Here is a 17588-nt window from a genome sequence, read left to right on the forward strand (position 1 = left end):
TTAAACAGCACCCTGGTTACTTCTCATGCCCCCCCCGCCCCGAATGCATGGATTGTGAAGTATAAGGAGGCCAAGGGACAAATCCCCCATCTGCCACGAAGCTTGCTGCACAGCCTGGGCCAGTCACTCACTCTCAACCTAAACTACATCACAGGGTTGTTGTGAAGTTAAAAAGGAGCTTGTGTATTACCTCAAGGTCCCCTTCTTGAAAGGAAGAATGTATTCTCATTTTTTAAAAATAATAATAAAATCTTCGTTTATTTACTTTGAAGTAAGTTCCACTAGGTCTGTTCCTCTGACATTGGAGCTTTATGTGTGTCTGCTGGTTGCTGCCAAATTCAATCAAATTGAATTTTACGCAGTTATTTGGGAGCAAGCCCTACAAATAGCAGCAAGGCTTGCAGTGTGCACAGCACTGGATTGTTGATTGCTAATCTGTGTGATGCTAAAGTACCCACCCGCTGTGTGTTCGTGCATGGCTTGATGGAAAAAGCCACTGCTTTGCACGGAAGTCGCTGCACAGGAAGGTTTCTGCACTTTTTTTTTTTTTTGCAATAAGTTCCCAAGGACAGTCTCCACGCTGGATTTATGTAGGAAAAATTACGGGCGAGAATTTAGCAGCCGCATTAGGTATTATCTGTAGGTTGGCTGCGTAGCCGCGAACCGGGAAGAAGCTGCTGGGGGCGCCTTTCCCTCGGCTTCGTCCGTCGAGCCACTGCTGCAACTGCAAGGGCGCGGAGCGTGCCTCGACTTTCAGAGCCGCTGCGGAGGGCAGGCTACCGCAGCGACAACACCCTCCGGAGCCGAGCTCCCTTTCCCCCTTTCCTTTGCTTGGGCTCGCAAGGCTTCGCGGTCCACCGCTAGGCCCGGCGCTTGGCAGTTGCCATAGTAACTGCCGCGGCTGCTCGGGTCCCCCTCTTTGGCGCGGCGCGCGGCGATGGCCGCAGCCACGCGGCTTCTCGCGAGAGTTGGACTGCTAAGCAGGCGGAGCGAGGCAAGCTTGCTGGGTGAGCTCATCCCGGGCGCTGGAGAGGGAGCGAGCAGCGGCTCACGCAGAAGCAGCAGCAACTTTGTTGGGTGAGTTCTGGGGAGGGAAGCAGGGAGGCAGGTAGCTGAGCGAGGCTGGGCTGGGCAGCGGGGGGGGGGGGGTACGGCGTCAGACCCTCTTTCCCCCCACCCCACCTTCCTCTGCTGCCCCCGAGTGCGGCTGAACCTGGCGAGACACGCGCGCGCACACACACAAATATGCATGCACACATACATATTTCTAGTCTCCTCCGCATACTGACGGGGCAACGGCGACACACAAACCAGGACCCCCCCCGTCCTCCAACCCAAGTCCCCCCCCCCCCACCAAAAATGACTCTGGTAGTCGCAGCGGGAGGGAGCTGAAAACCTGAATGAAACGGGTGGAGGCAACACGCCCCCTCTTTCCCCGCTCTAATCCCACTTCTCCGAAAACCTCTGCTCCCAAAGCGCCTTTTCCCTTCCCTTCCCCCTTCCCTTTGACTCCCGAGACCTTGAGTTTTCTGTGCTATTGATTCCCACCCCGCACCTTGCCAAAGTCCTGCTGTTGCATGATGGTCGCCCCCTCTGTCCCCCAATTCATTAAACCGGGAGCCTCTCTCTCTCCCCCCCCCCCCACTTCGATTCATTGGAGGGAGAAAGACTCTCTTTCCAGCGCCCCCTGCCCAAATATTTCCTATATCCCCGAGAAATGAGCTGCACGGAAAGTCTGCGAGCTTCGCCTGCAACTGACCAGCGAGCTTCGGAGCTGACTTGCTCACCCTGCCCCCAGTTTAAACAAGGGGGAAAAAAGAAGCAGCGGTATTCACTTGGCTTTCCTTCTCTCTCTCCCCCCCCCCGCCCCGCCTTCTGGTACTCATTGGATTCATCTCTTTTCCACCCCCCCTCCCAAAAAAAAAGAGAGTGCGGGAGGGAGAAGAGGACTCGTATTTCTCCCCAAACCTCTTGACCAAGTTGATTATTTTTCCTGTGGGTAGAACCGGCAGGCGGTTGCTGTGGAAAGGTTTTCTTCCTCTGTGTTCCCCCATCCTTTTTTTGGGTGGTTGGGGGAATGGGTCAAAAGAGTCAGCAGTTTTAGTTGTCAGCTTTGCTGTAGTTATTTTCTTCTGAACCAGTTTGGACACTGTGATAATTATTAGCTAATTCAAAGGTAATGCCGTTGGGGATAATCTGAATGTTTATAGTGTGGGAAAGGGAGTGGAAGAATGAAAGGTAGTTTCTTTCCCTGTAGTTCAGATAAGTGAATAGGGAATGCTTTAAAACTGGATCTTGTAGAACAGGTAGCTTTGAACAGGTTTGTTTTTAAAATAAAAATAGGCGCACTTTCCCATTGTCTCCCGAGGCGGATGGTTGCCAACAAAATGGATTATAAGTGAAGTAAAACTACATTTTATTTTATGTTCTAAATGTTATATTTTTAGTAACAGTTCTGCCACATGGTATGGTTTTAAAATTAATGTATGCATATCTATTGGATAATCGTGGATTATGTTTATTGCTGAGGAGTGCACTTGTCTGCATTTGGGGGGGGGGGATAGAACAGAAAATGCTTTTAGTAGGAAATTCTCCTTGTCTAACCTTGACTGCTGCTGTTCATTTTTTTCTGCTACAAATCCAGATTTTTTTTTTCTGAATTCATTTTGTCCAGGATGATTTAAAAATCTGACTACTGATTCTTGGGTTTTTTGGTGATTCTGCTAAGTGTGGGTCCTTGCAGTGTTACAATTTTCCTTTAGAGGTGTCAGGTTTCATTAGATTCCCAGTTTGTCTGTCTGGATGAATGAAGATTGGTCCTTCCTCTTTAAATTTTGCCTTTCATGATGAAACTGACCTGGAACCTCCTCTTTACCAGTGCTGTGCACATTGCATGTGGTGCATGTTCACTTTTATGGATTTAAATTGTAAACAAGCTTCATAAAGGATTTTCTTTTGGTGCTTCTTGTTGGTTGTGCAATAGGTGTCTCCAATTTCATATAGAGTTGGGAGTATAGCAGTTTATTTTTGAGCAGTGCAGTTCAACAGTACAGCTCCTTGTTCTGCCTTTGAGGCATAAGGGAAAGTGGAATCTTAAGTTTCTGACAATAGTATTTATTGCAAAAGGTTTTCATTGCATTTATATTTCAGTACCTCCATTTCCTAAGTTGGCTTCTGGCTAACTGTCCAGAGGTTAACCACGTCCAGCTTTACTATATTTTTAAAGTATTTTGAAGAAACGAGTGCAGTGATGGTCAACCAGCAAGAGCCTTGTGCACACACTATTCTGTTTGAGGAGTCTTTCTTTTCCCTCTGCATAGTAAATGATCACCTGTTGGGGGAAGGAAGCAGTTGAAGAATAACCAGGAATCACTTTTCCTGATCATTTGTTCGTTGTGTACAAGGTGCATGAGCACTTACACATTTGTATGTGTGTTAAATATTGGTTGCCTGCAACCAGCAGCCTTAAATTTTCAATTACTCATCAAATTGTGCTTGCCTGAACATGTCTGTTCTTATACCCAATTGTGTTTTGCTGTGTTTATAGTTTGCCTTCTTGTCTTAACCAGTTTTTGCATAATGCAGTATAATGTCATTTAGATAGTATTCAAATTTTTGTTGAAGCATCTTGTCTCTTATGCTGCCTTTGAGAGTAAACTCCTTCAAGTAAGCTTACAATAGAGGGATCAATTATATATGCAGTTAGGTTTACTTTGGGTCAGTTTACCTAAGTACTAAGTAGGTAATAGCTGTATCTTTTGTTTGACATGTTGGTGATATTGGTGGTTCAATGAATTTTACTGTGGTGGTGTTAGGTTTGAGCTTGGTATGTAGCATAGCTGTCAACTTTTCCCTTTTCTTGCGAGGAATCCTATTCGGAATAAGGGAATTTCCCTTAAAAAAAGAGAAACGTTGACAGCTGTGGTATGTAGACATTTGTACTAGCAGTTGTAGATTTGAATTTGGATTAAAGAAATATAGTATGAATTGAAATAGCACGTGGCACTTCTTCTGCTATCCCAGCCCTATACACAGCTCTGCATATGTGGAAATATACATTTTGACAATTTCAAGCCTACCCTCCCAACTTGGATGCAGACATCTGGGGAAGAGCAGGGTTGCAGAATCTCTTATATAGGACCCAGAGTGGCTTGGTGAACCTGTGGCCCTCTAGATACTGTTGGGACTGCAACTCCCATCAACCCCAGACAGCATGGCAGATTGTCAGAGATTATGTAAATTTTAGTGTGAAAACATGTGGAGGGCTACAGGTTCCCATCCCTTCCCTTCCCATCCCACCCCTTCCCATCCCACCCCTTCCCATCCCATCCCTTCCCTCTAGGGGAGTATGGCTGGACCTCCCACGTAATGGTCAAATGTATTATAGTGAAATACTAGAACATTTATTTAAAATGTTTTATTAAAACCAAGACTGTTACTTAAAAACAACAACTCCACTTTCTTACAACAACCCCACTTTCTTACAGTTTATGAACCTACTTTGTATCTGATGTATACCACTAATATCTTAACTAGTTTGTATCAAGTATAATTATTATTTTTATTTTGAAACATGTTGGGTCTTATCTTTATTCTCTTCTTACTATTCTGTATGTTCAACTAGGGATTCATTTTTTTGTACAGTACATGGAGAAGGACAAATTGAAAAGCTGGGAGACAGCCATTGTTTTAGACAACCTACAATCTCTGAAAGAGGGAGAGAGAGAGGATTGTGTCCCCCTTGAATTTCTTTTGTATCCATCCTCATTTATACAACCATAGTATGTCTCTTCAATGAGAGAAAGGGGCACAGATTTCTCCATAGTAATAGTATAGGCTTTACACCAAGGGACTTGCTGCTTAATATTCACTGCTTAAAGGACATTCAGGATACCCCACTGGGATGCAGAAAAAGCTCCAGTGCTGCTTTAAAAAATGTAAATCCTGCAGGTTGTCTAACAACTATTTTCTTACCGCCACCTCTAAACTATTTCTAGTGAAAGTTGGGATTACTTTTGGTATGTCAGCAAAGTACTTTTTGGGTGTTATTTAGCTATTGCACCATGCCCCTGTTTATAGAAGCATCTATCACTTAACTCCAGTATATACTTGGATGTACTGAATTTTTCAAATATATAACTGGTGATTCATACCTTGGCTTCCCCCCCTATTAACATCATTTCAGAAGTTTTATTTTTAATTCTTCAGAAATTTGGTATATAGTTTTGTAGTGTTTTTGTAAATGTGTGTGTATGCTGGATTTCTTTTGATATCATGCTACTGTCAACTAGGGGGAAATGCCATGCTCCTTTGTATCTTAAGTAGGGGGAGATTCTATCACAGGGTTTGTTGGCTAATTTTCTATACCAATAGTCCAGTCTGTCATTTTTAAATCAGTTGAATTAATTCAATTTGAAAGGAACCTGAATGTGATGTTCCATGGCTCTTGGTAGATCTGGATATATTTTTTATTTTAAGAAGGGTAATTGTGTGTTAAATATCATCTTATAATCAGATGAAAATGTGCTGGATTGTTCTTAGTTTCATGTTTCCAGGGAGATATGACTCAGTGACTTAGCTTCCCAAGAATCTCTGTTAACGTAAGATTCCCCAGTTGATACATATTTATAAATTGTTGGCTTCATTTTGATTCTTATTTGAGATATAAAGCTGCTCTTTAAAAAGTCACTCCTTAGTGAATTGGACACCTGCAAGTGATAAAAAATAAACTTGGTGATGACTGTTAATTAATTATTTCAATAGCTATTTATTAGTACTAAATATGGGATCTTCTAGGTTGCTCTTATGATTTTAGTTCTCTACAATTGCCTCATGGAATTAACTTTCTTCACTATTGTTGATACTCATTAGTGTGTGTTTTTTGTAAATATTTTTTTATTAATTTTCACAGATATTAAACAATAAAATAAAGATACAAAAATCAAACCACAATCTAACATTTGAACTTCTAATAAGGAATGCTACTATTTCACAAACCTTGTTTTGAGGTTCTTTAAACCTCAAGATTTCCTTCCACCCCCTTCCACTGATTCTTTACATCTCCTCTGCATTTTGTTATCATTTTTATCCAATTGTTACTCCTTAACATTTTCTAGTTCCTTACTGCTTACAAGTACTCATTAGTTTTTGATAGCAAAGGTTTATGTAATGGTGAATCTTGTAAACATCTCGTGTAACCCTGGAGCTTCCCAGATCACCTAATTGAGGGTTGCTTCCCTGGAATTAGATGGTGGAAAAGAAAGATAGAGCTGTGTTTCATCCACATATTAAGGCTACCTCTGCTCAAACTATCAGTTGATTTCTCTCTGTGGTTTTATATACCTGTTGAAAAGCATGAGAACAAAGACAGAACTTTAGGGCTAAATGTCCAATTAACCCTAAATATCAATGGCCAAGGGATGGAACAAAAGTCTCCCAGCACCATATTCTGGGTTTTTAACCCCAGAAAGGGACTGTAGCCATTATTACACTGTGCCTCCAAGTCTCATCCTAGAGAGTTGCACCAGAAAGGTTATTATGGTCAATGGCATCAGAAGCTGTAAAAGGTCCAGAAGAATCAGTAGACTCACCCTCCCTCAGTCAAATTTCGCGGCATAAGTTATCTAATCCAAAATTCATTGGTTCAGGTTATAGCGTGGGGGGGGGGAGAGATTGAGCAAACAGATTCTAACAAACAAGCTAAAATAATAGAAAAAGCATACTAAAACACATGCAAAAGAACACATGAAATATAAAACATACATGCATACGTGGCGTGTATCTCAGGTTGCAAGTCTTTCCTGAGTTGGAAAACGATTACTGCAAATTTAGCTGTATTCAACATGACAGGCAGTTGGTGTGAAGGCATTTTGATTCCTGCACAAATGCTGGGGAAAATGTGGTTTGGTTTCCATTTCAAAACAAGTTTTTCTTTAAGTGAAGATTTGATTTAATCCCCATGCTACCTGGAAATATATGTATATGCAATGATCTTGTTGAGAAATCTAATTCTACCCACCAAACTATAATAAAAGTGTGCCACAACCATTGAGAAGGCCAAGTGTTTGAAACAATTTTTAATACACTTCTCCATTAAAGAGAACTCTCCCTCTCACCAGGAACCTAACTCTACAAACCTGACTAGGCTACTTCTATGGTTTGATGAGGCTAATTATCCTTCTTCCACTCATCTTAAAAGTCCTTAATGATATTAAGAATAATGAAGAGAGCTGTAGATTGAAACATGTTTGGATCTGATATTTTTCGATTAATGCTTGATATCCAGTTCTTGAAAAATGTTCTCATCACTTAACTGTCATCACTGACAGTGTACCGCTTTAATTTCTGATTAATATAAATGATAGTTGTATGACTGGAGCTGGATGGGACAACCCATGCTTTACATGCAAAAGATCCCAGGTTCAGTCACTGTGATCTCCACTTAAGACTGGGAATTATTCTGATCTGAAACTCTAGAGAGCAGTTGCTCATCATTATGATAATACTACAGTGATACCTCGGGTTAAGAACTTTATTCGTTCCAGAGCTCCATTCTTAACCTGAAACTGTTCTTAACCTGAGGTACCATTTTAGCTAATGGGGTCTCCTGCTGCTGCCACACCGCCACCGGGCGATTTCTGTTCTCATCCTGAAGCAAAGTTCTTAACCCGAGGTGCTATTTCTGGGTTAGCGGAATCTGTAACCTGAAGCGTCTGTTACCCGAGGTACCACCTTATAATCAAGCAAGGTGGACAAATGTTCTGACTTGGTATAAGGCAGTTTCCTGTTTTCCCATTTGGTAATTTATCAGTTGGAGAATAATGAACATATTCTTGTTCGTCCTTTTATTTGTGCTCAGTACCTGTTGTCTTGACTTTAAACCAGGGGTCAGCAAACTTTTTCAGCAGGGGGCCGGTCTACTGTTCCTCAGACCTTGTGGGGGGCCGGACTATATTTTCGGGGGGGACGGACGAATTCCTATGCCCCACAAGTAACCCAGAGATGCATTTTAAATAAAAGCACACATTCTGCTCATGTAAAAACACCAGGCAGGCCCCACAAATAACCCAGAGATGCATTTTAAATAAAAGGACATATTCTACTCATGTAAAAACATGCTGATTCCCGAACTGTCTGTGGGCTGGATTTAGAAGGCGATTGGGCTGGATCCGGCCTCTGGGTCCTAGTTTGCCTACCCATGGCTTTGAGGTTTATCTGCATAGGCTCCCCTCGGAGCTGCAGTATTCCATGATCAGGGTTCTGGTTTTTGGAGAAGCCCATAGCTGTGTAGACTTTCCATCTGCAGAGGTCCACACATAACATGTAGATGTCAGGATAGGGCCAGGAAAGGCCATTTGACCTTATTGGTGGGGCCTCATTCCCTATGAGGACCCCTTCATGACTTCTAAAATTTGAAAGGGACATGCTATATTTGTGCTAGCAGAATTCTTGATAAGTGCTGAGAAACGGGTTTGGAAGTACAGTGGTACCTCGGGTTACAGACACTTCAGGTTACATAGACTTCAGGTTACATACTCCGCTAACCCAGAAATATTACCTCAGGTTAAGAACTTTGCTTCAGGATGAGAACAGAAATCATGCTCCGGCGGCACAGTGGCAGCAGGAGGCCCCATTAGCTAAAGTGGTGCTTCAGGTTAAGAACGGACCTCCGGAACGAATTAAGTACTTAACCCGAGGTACCACTGTAAAAGCTTAATGCTTTTTCAGCTAAGGATTTTCTGGTTGGTTCTTTCTGCTTATCCATTTTCTGCCAGCTGTATCCTTTATATATGCCTGCCCAGACACACTGTGCCCCAGAACCCCACTACCCACTTGCTAATCCATGACCTTTCCCTTTGCCTTCTGTAATGTAAAAGTGGTAATAGTTACCTTAATAGAGCAATTGTATGTGTAGATTGGTCAATGGTTTTCAAAATCTGCAATTTTATGTTCTTTTTACAATTGCTTTTGTTCCTATGCAGTTGTGTAGGGGGTACAAGGCTCTAAATCAGTGGTGTCCAAACTTTTTTCAAAGAGGGCCAGATTTGATGAAGTGAAGGGCTGACCAAAGTTGTTGACCTTTTTTTAGGATTGACGTTTTGGAGGGTTTTTTTTTTTAGGATTTTACCCCAGGAAATAAACTGACCGGGGGGCTGCATTAGCCCCCCAAAACGGACTTTGGGTGTGCCTGCTCTAAGTCTAAGTGTTTCATAATCTGCTAAAAAATGATATAAGGAATATAAAATTAATTAAAATAAAACATTTTGTGTTTTCCATTTTCAAATGTAGGCAAAACCGATAAAAAGCTTAGAGAGGGATTTCCCCCCTGTAGTTTAACCACCAAAAATACTTATCTGTGCTGCTATTGCTCCGTAATTGTGAATTGATGGCATTGTTAAGGAGCGTTGCTGAGAGGGTGCACATGGTAATGGTGCCAATATTTAAAGAATGTAGGGCCAGATTTTTTACTCCAAAGCTAGTTTGTTTTAAGCACCCATGCTTGGTGGGAGACCAATAGCTGTGATCTGTCTTATTTTGAGTCTCCAAGGCAACTTTCTCAACCTAGGGCCCTCTGGATGATTTGCACTACAACTGCTGTTAGCCCCAATGAGCATGGCAAGGAATGACAGGTTGGGGAAGGCTACTCTAAGGTGTGAGCGCTTTCTCCTCCCAGTAGACAAGCCTTGTGGTTCTGAAGGCACAGAACTTGCTTGGTCCAAGGGAAGGTTTGCATATTTGCCAGTATTGTGTGATGTTTTCCAAGTGTACCTGGAGTAGCAAGATGATGACGTCTGATATACCAAATAATGAGCTGTCTGGGCAATAGCTGCCTGAGCTGCAAGCCACTATCAATAGATCTTCTTTTTAGTGATGCAGAACTCTAATTTTGTTTTCTTTTAAAGAGTAAGCCATTGATGCAGCAGTGCTCTCACTTCTGCCGTTACTACTGGGAAGTATTTAGTACTAGTGAAGTGGATTGTGTTGATGTAAGTGTGCATCCTAAGGGATTTAGACCTTTCTTTAAAGGGTTTCCTGGCAGTTACAATTATAATTTTCATTCTAGGTTGCCTTGACTGTTGGAAAGATTGACTTTTTGCCTTATCTGCACCTCTGTGGTGTTTTATTGGAGAAAGAGCAGATTTTGTGATGCAGTGCGCCCTGTTTCAACAATATTTTACAGGTGGTAGCGCATAATAGCAGCTCTTGGCTGTGCTTTCGTACGTGGGTGTTTCATGCCTGTTCTTGCAGTTAAGGGCTATAATATTAAACACAAACAGGGCTTGTTTTTGTATGCATTCTGTGATGCAAGACATGCATTGGAATTGGTTGGTGCACCTTTGTGGGTCTGTTGATGATAAAAGGTGTGTAACAGTTTTGCTGCTGAGGCTTTTAAAAAAAATGTGCTCAGAAATTGACATCGATTAAAATAACAACTTAGATTTAATCTACCCCATCGCTTACAGTTATTGTTAATGGTTGAAGATATTACTATATATTACTATATATTCCATCACGGTGTTCTGTTGCCCCAGAAGCGGTTTGGTCATGCTGGCCACGTGACCCGGAAAGCCGCCTGTGGACAAATGCCGGCTCCCTTGGCCTGAAAGTGAGATGAGCGCTGCAACGCCATACAGTGATACCTCAGGTTAAGTACTTAATTCGTTCCGGAGGTCCGTTCTTAACCTGAAACTGTTCTTAACCTGAAGCACCACTTTAGCTAATGGGGTCTCCCGCTGCTGCCGTGCCGCCGGAGCATGATTTATGTTCTTATCCTGAAGCAAAGTTCTTAACCTGAAGCACTATTTCTGGGTTAGCAGAGTGTGTAACCTGAAGCGTATGTAACCTGAAGTGTATGTAACCCGAGGTACCACTGTAGTCGCCTTTGACTGGACTTAACCATCCAGGGGTCCTTTGCTTTTATTACTATATAAAATGAGCCCTAATTGGACAAAGCAAAGTAAATTACATGGAATATCATAGAAAGGGTAAAAAAAAGATTGAATTCTTACTAATAGTATTTACACATTCCTTTCCATTGATGTCACATTCCATGTTTCGTTAGAAGCATTGGGGTGGGGGAAGGTACATTTGTGTCTCTATATCAACCTTTCTCAACCTTGGGTCCCCAGATGTTGTTGAACTACAACTCCCATCACCCCTAGCTAGCAAGGCCAGAGCTCAGGGAAGATGGGAGTTGTAGTCCAACTACATCTGGGGACCCACAGGTTGAGAACCGCTGCTCTATGAGGCGGTTGTACAGCTCTAATGAGGCTCATTGCAATTCTTATATAAGTGTGAGCTCTTCCCCCAGCAGTCAAAATACTGGCATTGTGGTATCCCAGTGCAGCAGGGGAAAGGGAATCTGTGGCCCTCCAGATGTCATACCACAGCTCCCATCAGCTCCAGCTAGCATGTCCAGTGGCCAGGGATGATGGGAATTGTGGTTCAGCATCTGAAAGACCACAAGTTCCATACCCCTGCAATGGAGCATTTCTTCCCTTCTACTTTCCAGTATTATGCCATAGTAGTCTGTTCAACAGACATACCCAACTGACCCTTGGAAATGAGGTCCCTGTTTTATCTATTTGTCACTGTGTTAACTGATGTGCAGAATTCCTTGCCAAAGGGCACCAGTGTAGTCTGTGACATGAATAGAATAGATTCTGTTCCCTTGATGATGCTACAACATAATGCATTGCTTTGCTACCAGAGCTGTAGTAATAAGCTAGGATATGATTTATAAGATTGCTGGGTGACTAAAACTTGCTGATACATGCAAGTTATTCAGCACCAGTACAAACTTTTTCAAGTTATAAAGGTATAATTCACAGTGTTCATAATAACCTGTTGCCCAGAACCTGAGCTCAGTGTAAAACACACGTCTCACACGAAAGAAATACAGGTTAAAAAGCCCATAGAATGCTACATGAAAACTCAGTTTGCATATTACCTTAAACCATAGTTAAAATAAACTATGGTTTAATGTGAAACAGCTGCTGAAATCCTGGGCGCTTGACTCCTTATCCACTCCTGCTTCTGTTGCAGCTGTGCTGTCTGTTCTTTCCAAACAAACCATGAGCAGAAGACAACGGTTCATCTTGACTTAGAATCATAGAATCATAGAGTTGGAAGAGACCACAAGGGCCATCGAGTCCCAACCCCCTGCCAAGCAGGAAACACCATCAGAGCACTCCTGACATATGGTTGTCAAGCCTCTGCTTAAAGACCTCCAAAGAAGGAGACTCCACCACACTCCTTGGCAGCAAATTCCACTGTCGAACAGCTCTTACTGTCAGGAAGTTCTTCCTAATGTTTAGGTGGAATCTTCTTTCTTGTAGTTTGGATCCATTGCTCTGTGTCCGCTTCTCTAGAGCAGCAGAAAACAACCTTTCTCCCTCCTCTATGTGACATAGTTTATTGTGAGTTTATCTGGGAGAAATAAACATGACAAGTCAGACTATTGCTCTTTCCCTGGGAGTGTGGGAAGTTCAGGGGGAAAGTGAAGTGCCTTGGCTTTCAGCAGTGTGCATCAGCATGTTGCTCATTCGCATTAAACTCTAGCTTATTTTAATTGTGGTTTAATGTCCCATGCAAATTGCCAGTCTGTATAGCCCCCCACTCCTTGATGGCTTGGCAGAAATCACAATCACTTCATTCTATTACCCATGTATTTTAAACTCAATGAAACCTACTTCTGAGCAGACATTAATATATATTTTTTAATTTCATAAAATTTGTATACCACTTGATTGTAGAAAAAACCTCAAAGCAGTTTACAATATGAATATGACCGTGGTGTAAAATATCAAGCCGCAGATTGGATGAAATTTAGCTATTTTTTGTGAAAAGTTTTATCTCCTTGTGTAAAGGCACATAACCTTCATAATGCACTATTCAGAAAAAAGTTACCACATGCATGTATACTGGCATACCTTAATGTCTGGTACAGAGGAGCTCCTGTACTATATTGGAGACACAAAAGTCGTGGGGCGAATTTCCTAGGGATTAAGTTGAATTGAATTGTCAAGTGTTGGGCTTTTCATTCATTCTGGAGAGTCAGCCTGTACAGCACTTTTACTTCATTAATAAATTGGAATGAAAACACTTAAAAAATTAGTCCAGTATTGATGATGTTGTTTTATGAATTATTTCCAGCAATACAAATTATTTCCAGCATGTATTGTGAATGCTACTACCAATCTGTATCCGCATCTTTGTGTTCAATGAGGGTTGTATTAAATACTGTGAGATGAGTAGTTGCATCCAGTTAGCTTGCAAATCTCCTCCTGATTACTTGTTTTTGATAAATGGTGAGATTAGAGCCAGCTGGGGGCCTATTGTACATAAATACTTCCTCAATTTGTTGCAGTTTAAATGTCATTAGCATAACATTAGTAAAAACTCATTCAGAAAGGATTTTGTGGGAACTGTTCTGTTCTAGATATTGACCATTGGTGTCTTATGGAAGTCATGTCTTACTGTTATCATTATCTCCCTATATTCTTACCCAGTTTGGTACTGCAAGTGCTGTTGCTTTACTTGCTTATGTAGCCAGAACAACAGTAGCCACACTGAAGGAGGTATCATTAGGCTTGGAGTATCTTGAGATTTGCAAAAGTACAAAAACACTTTTGACATATTTTCCTCCCCATCACTTTAAAAAAACCAAAAAAAACCAAAAACAAACCCCAGTCCTTGGAGTGCTCAGCATGTTCAGTGGGCAGTGAATGTTGATTAACTTGTGTGTGTTTTTGTGTGTGTGTGTGTGTGTGTGTGAAACCTAGACCTGGAAGGGTGGGATTTGACACTAGTACCAGTATTTTGTAGATTTTTGGAGAGAGGGTGAAGGCAGTGATGACTCTGCAGGGCTTTGCATTGGATGAAGGACTTAAGTATTAGCAAAAATCTGTTTTAAGCTGGACTGGGCATTCAAATTCTCTTTCCCTCTGGACTTGTACTAATCTCACTGTGGAACTGTGGAAATGAATGTAGACTGGAATTCCTCCCTGGACATGGTTTATTTTTCCATTTTCTGTTTGTTCATTATTATATATGCAGAAAATAACTAATATATTGTTTAGAAAAATAAAATGAGGAGGTGTGGGACTGGAGGTCCCTAAAGAGGAGCATCTCATGTTGCAACAATTTGTTCCAGGTATCACTTGTTCCTTTCTGTTACTAAAGGGCAAGTTGCAGGAAGGCATCAGCAACGTACCTGCAGAACTCCAAGTGAATGTTGGCATTGATTCCCACAGCACCACTTAAAAAGAAGTGAATAATTAAATGTGTCGTAATAATAAATAGTCCACCTTTCATTTTGCCTAGCAGTGGTGTAATGCAGATGTGTGCTCTACCCTATTGCAGCATTGTGTGCACACTGCCAGGTCTGTCTTAGGTTGTATTTGCAAGCAGAGTCTTGTGCTGAACTTCATGTCCAAGACAGCAGGGCACCTGCCTTGCCAAGACTCATTAAGAACCTCACTGAGGGGGCAGATTTATGACTTCAAGGGCAGCATTATCCCTCTGCTAATTTCAGGCATATGTTTTTAGAAGTCATTTGTGTGTTTGGATTCTGCTTTTGTGTTTAAGTAGCACATGGGTAGGCAACCTAAGGCCCGGATCCGGCCCAATCACCTTCTAAATCCGGCCCGTGGACAGTCCAGGAATCAGCGTGTTTTTACATGAGTAGAATGTGTCCTTTTATTTAAAATGCATGTCTGGGTTATTTGTGGGGCATAGGAATTTGTTCATTTTCCCCCCTTCAAAATATAGGCCTGCCCCACACAAGGTCTGAGGGACAGTGGACCGGCCCCCTGCTGAAAATGTTTGCTGACCCCTGAAATAGCATCTTAAAGATTGTTGCAACAGATGTAACTGTCAAGTCACTAGCTTCTCTAATCCCCAGACTTCAGCCTAACAGAATCTTCTCAGGTTTGGACTTCTGTCAGGTTGGCACAGGGCTGCATATGAATAGTGGAGCTTATGTACAACTAGTTTATTATCTGTGTTGCTGATAAAGTGTGCACAGATCCATACTGTTTTCCTGATTTAAAATTCTTTGGAGTAACAGAAGTGTTGCAAAGTTCAAATGAGCCAAATACCTAGTGTATTTGAGGTGCCAGAACAGAGAAAACAGTATGCTCATATTTATTATCTTACCTTGTTACACATCCTTGAATCTTGCCTTCCTGCAATGTACCCTCAGACTCTGACAGTTAAGTCCAGTCGCGTACGACTCTGGGGTTGTGGAGCTCATCTCGCTTTACTGGCTGAGGGAGCCGATGTTTGTCCACAGACAGTTTTTCCAGGTAATGTGGCCAGCATGACTAAGCCCCTTCTGGCAAAACCAGAGCAGCAAACAGAAATGCCGTTTACCTTCCTCCCAGAGCGGTACCTATTTATCTACTTGTACTGGTGTGCTTTTGAACTGCTAGGTTGGCAGGAGCTGGGACTGAACAACAGGAGCTCACCCTGTCATGGGGATTCAAACTGCCAACCTTCTGATTGGCAAACCCAGAGACTCAGTGGTTTAGACCATAGCGCTACCCCCGTCCTACCAATGTATCCTACTTGCCTGTAAAATAACGTTCCCATTAGTGACACATAAAGAAAAGTAGGAAAACTATTTGTTTCACAAGTAGTTAAAACAGTGAAAGGTGGGCTGCTCCACAACCATGCCACATTGCAATTGGTTCCCTGTTTCTCTGGTTTCTTGCAGAAACTGGAGTCCTTTCCAAGAATTATTTGAGAGAGTTCAGAATGACAAGGCTCAGTGAAGTACAGTGGAACCTCGGTTGTTGAATGCTTTGGAAGCCGAAGAATTCGAAACCCGAACGCCGACAACCTGGAAGTGAATGCTTCCGTTTTCAAACACACCTCAGAAGTCGAACGGCTTCCAAGATGCGTTTCTCCATTTTTAAAAAGGAATTTGCCAACCGGCAATTGTGCCTCAGTTGTTGAACGTTTCGGAAGTCGAACCGTCTTCTGGAACGGATTACTTTCAACAACTGAGGTTCCATTGTACCCCTTCAGCCCTGGTTTCTCCAGCCCTCCCCCCCCCAACCTACCATTACTAATGGTGTCAGGAAGGGTAGGGTAGAGGATTTCAGCAGTGCCAGAGATACTATATTTTTAAAGGCCTGGATGCTAGAGGGGATTTCCACTGTTGCTGGGGGAGCCTGGGAAGTAGAGTTCTCAATAGCCTCTTTGTTGCTGGAGTGGGAGGCATTGGTGATGCAGCCTCTCAGATTCCCTGGTAGTAATGGATCCTCTTGATGGGCACCTGGGTCTCAAACATTACCTCCACTTGTAAAGATCGTATTTCTACAGTATTCCCTGCCATTGGCCCCTCCTTTTTTGGCAATGACACTTTTTGAGAAAGGGGAGAGACAGATGGCAGGAAGGACTTGTTGGTGCTGGGGGGAGCCTGTTATGAGCCATTTTTGAAATTGGACAGGATTTGGGCCCTGCCCATGAAGGGTAGCTTTCTGATCTGGGGTAATTCATTTCTGATTTTCTTCCCAGTTCTTAGATTTATCATTCTCACTGCTTAACATGTGTGCTCTTCAGGCACTACTGGTTTATATACTGTCAGAACTGTACCATGTGCTGCAGAAGCAATCCTGGTGTTATTGTGTCGTGTATTTTATTGGTGATTCTTCTGGACTGAAAGGAGATACAAAAATAATATCATATAATATACTGCACTTATACTGCCTGCTTTATTTATATAAACTAGGGTTTGCAATTTGATTCTGGCAGGTACATACAGGCCTTACTTCGTCTCCTTGTAGAGCTTTGTATAGCTACTTCTTTAGTTATAGAATAAGAGTAGCAGGTAGTCCCTTGCATGGTTGGAAAATAAACAAAACAGGAAGCAATGAAGAGGTTTGATGCATTTGTGTTTGGAAGTTCTTATGGTGTGTCTCATGGAGGATGTCCAAAAGAAGGTTTGATCATCTAGTGGATAGATGTGTTATATTTTGTGCATCAATATTTATATTGCTGTAATTGCGCATAAAGCTTTTATTTGTTTGACACTTTCTGCTATTGATTTTGTTAGAACAGTTGGAGCAGTGCAAATTAGTTTACTACTGTAAACACTCCAGTTGTGTTCAGAGCACATTCATTATTCATATCCTACTCAAACATTCCTCTTATTTACTGTGATAGGCTGCCAACTTTCAAAAGTTAGGGACGTGTACATTTGTGACTTGGTCCTCTGGCTTCTCACATATATTCTACTGTCTTTGAATCCAAGTTCTCAGGCTGTTTCTTTTCAGACTAACACTTTAAGAATATTTTCCATGCAGCTCTAAAAAAGTTACTGATGAAGAAATGTGGCCTTTGGGCTGAAAATGTTTCCCCACCCTGGGTTAGAGATTATGGCTTGCTTTTGTTGAAGACCTGGATTCAAGAGTTCCTAAATGTTGGCTGGTCTTTGTAATCAGCCAAAATTTATACTTGCCAGGACTTTGTCCCAGAATGGTGAGATCTTGTCTATGCACTGTGGAGGTAGTTGTCTGTGATCAGTATGATGTCAAAGTTAATATATCCCTTCCAAGCTATAGGCAGAATGTTTGGGACCT

At 42.1% G+C, this 17588-nt stretch overlaps 1 protein-coding gene across 8 annotated transcripts in view; it reads left to right on the forward strand.

Annotated features, from left to right (window-relative positions):
* Positions 1 to 952: 952 nt before the first annotated feature.
* The window catches only part of SIPA1L1 (signal induced proliferation associated 1 like 1), a 152661-nt gene continuing 136025 nt past the window's right edge, over positions 953 to 17588 (forward strand). For 5 of the 8 annotated variants that reach the window (XM_083398018.1, XM_083398022.1, XM_083398024.1 and 2 more), the window contains exon 1: positions 953 to 1077. The gene's annotated coding sequence lies outside the window, so the exon portion shown is untranslated. Of the gene's footprint in view, positions 1078 to 1993; positions 2177 to 17588 lie in introns of those variants that run through there. The other 3 variants (XM_083398021.1, XM_083398023.1, XM_083398019.1) reach the window with 3 other exon arrangements.

The sequence above is a fragment of the Podarcis tiliguerta genome (genome assembly GCF_965153285.1).
Source record: "Podarcis tiliguerta genome assembly, chromosome: 1".
Taxonomy (NCBI): domain Eukaryota; kingdom Metazoa; phylum Chordata; class Lepidosauria; order Squamata; family Lacertidae; genus Podarcis; species Podarcis tiliguerta.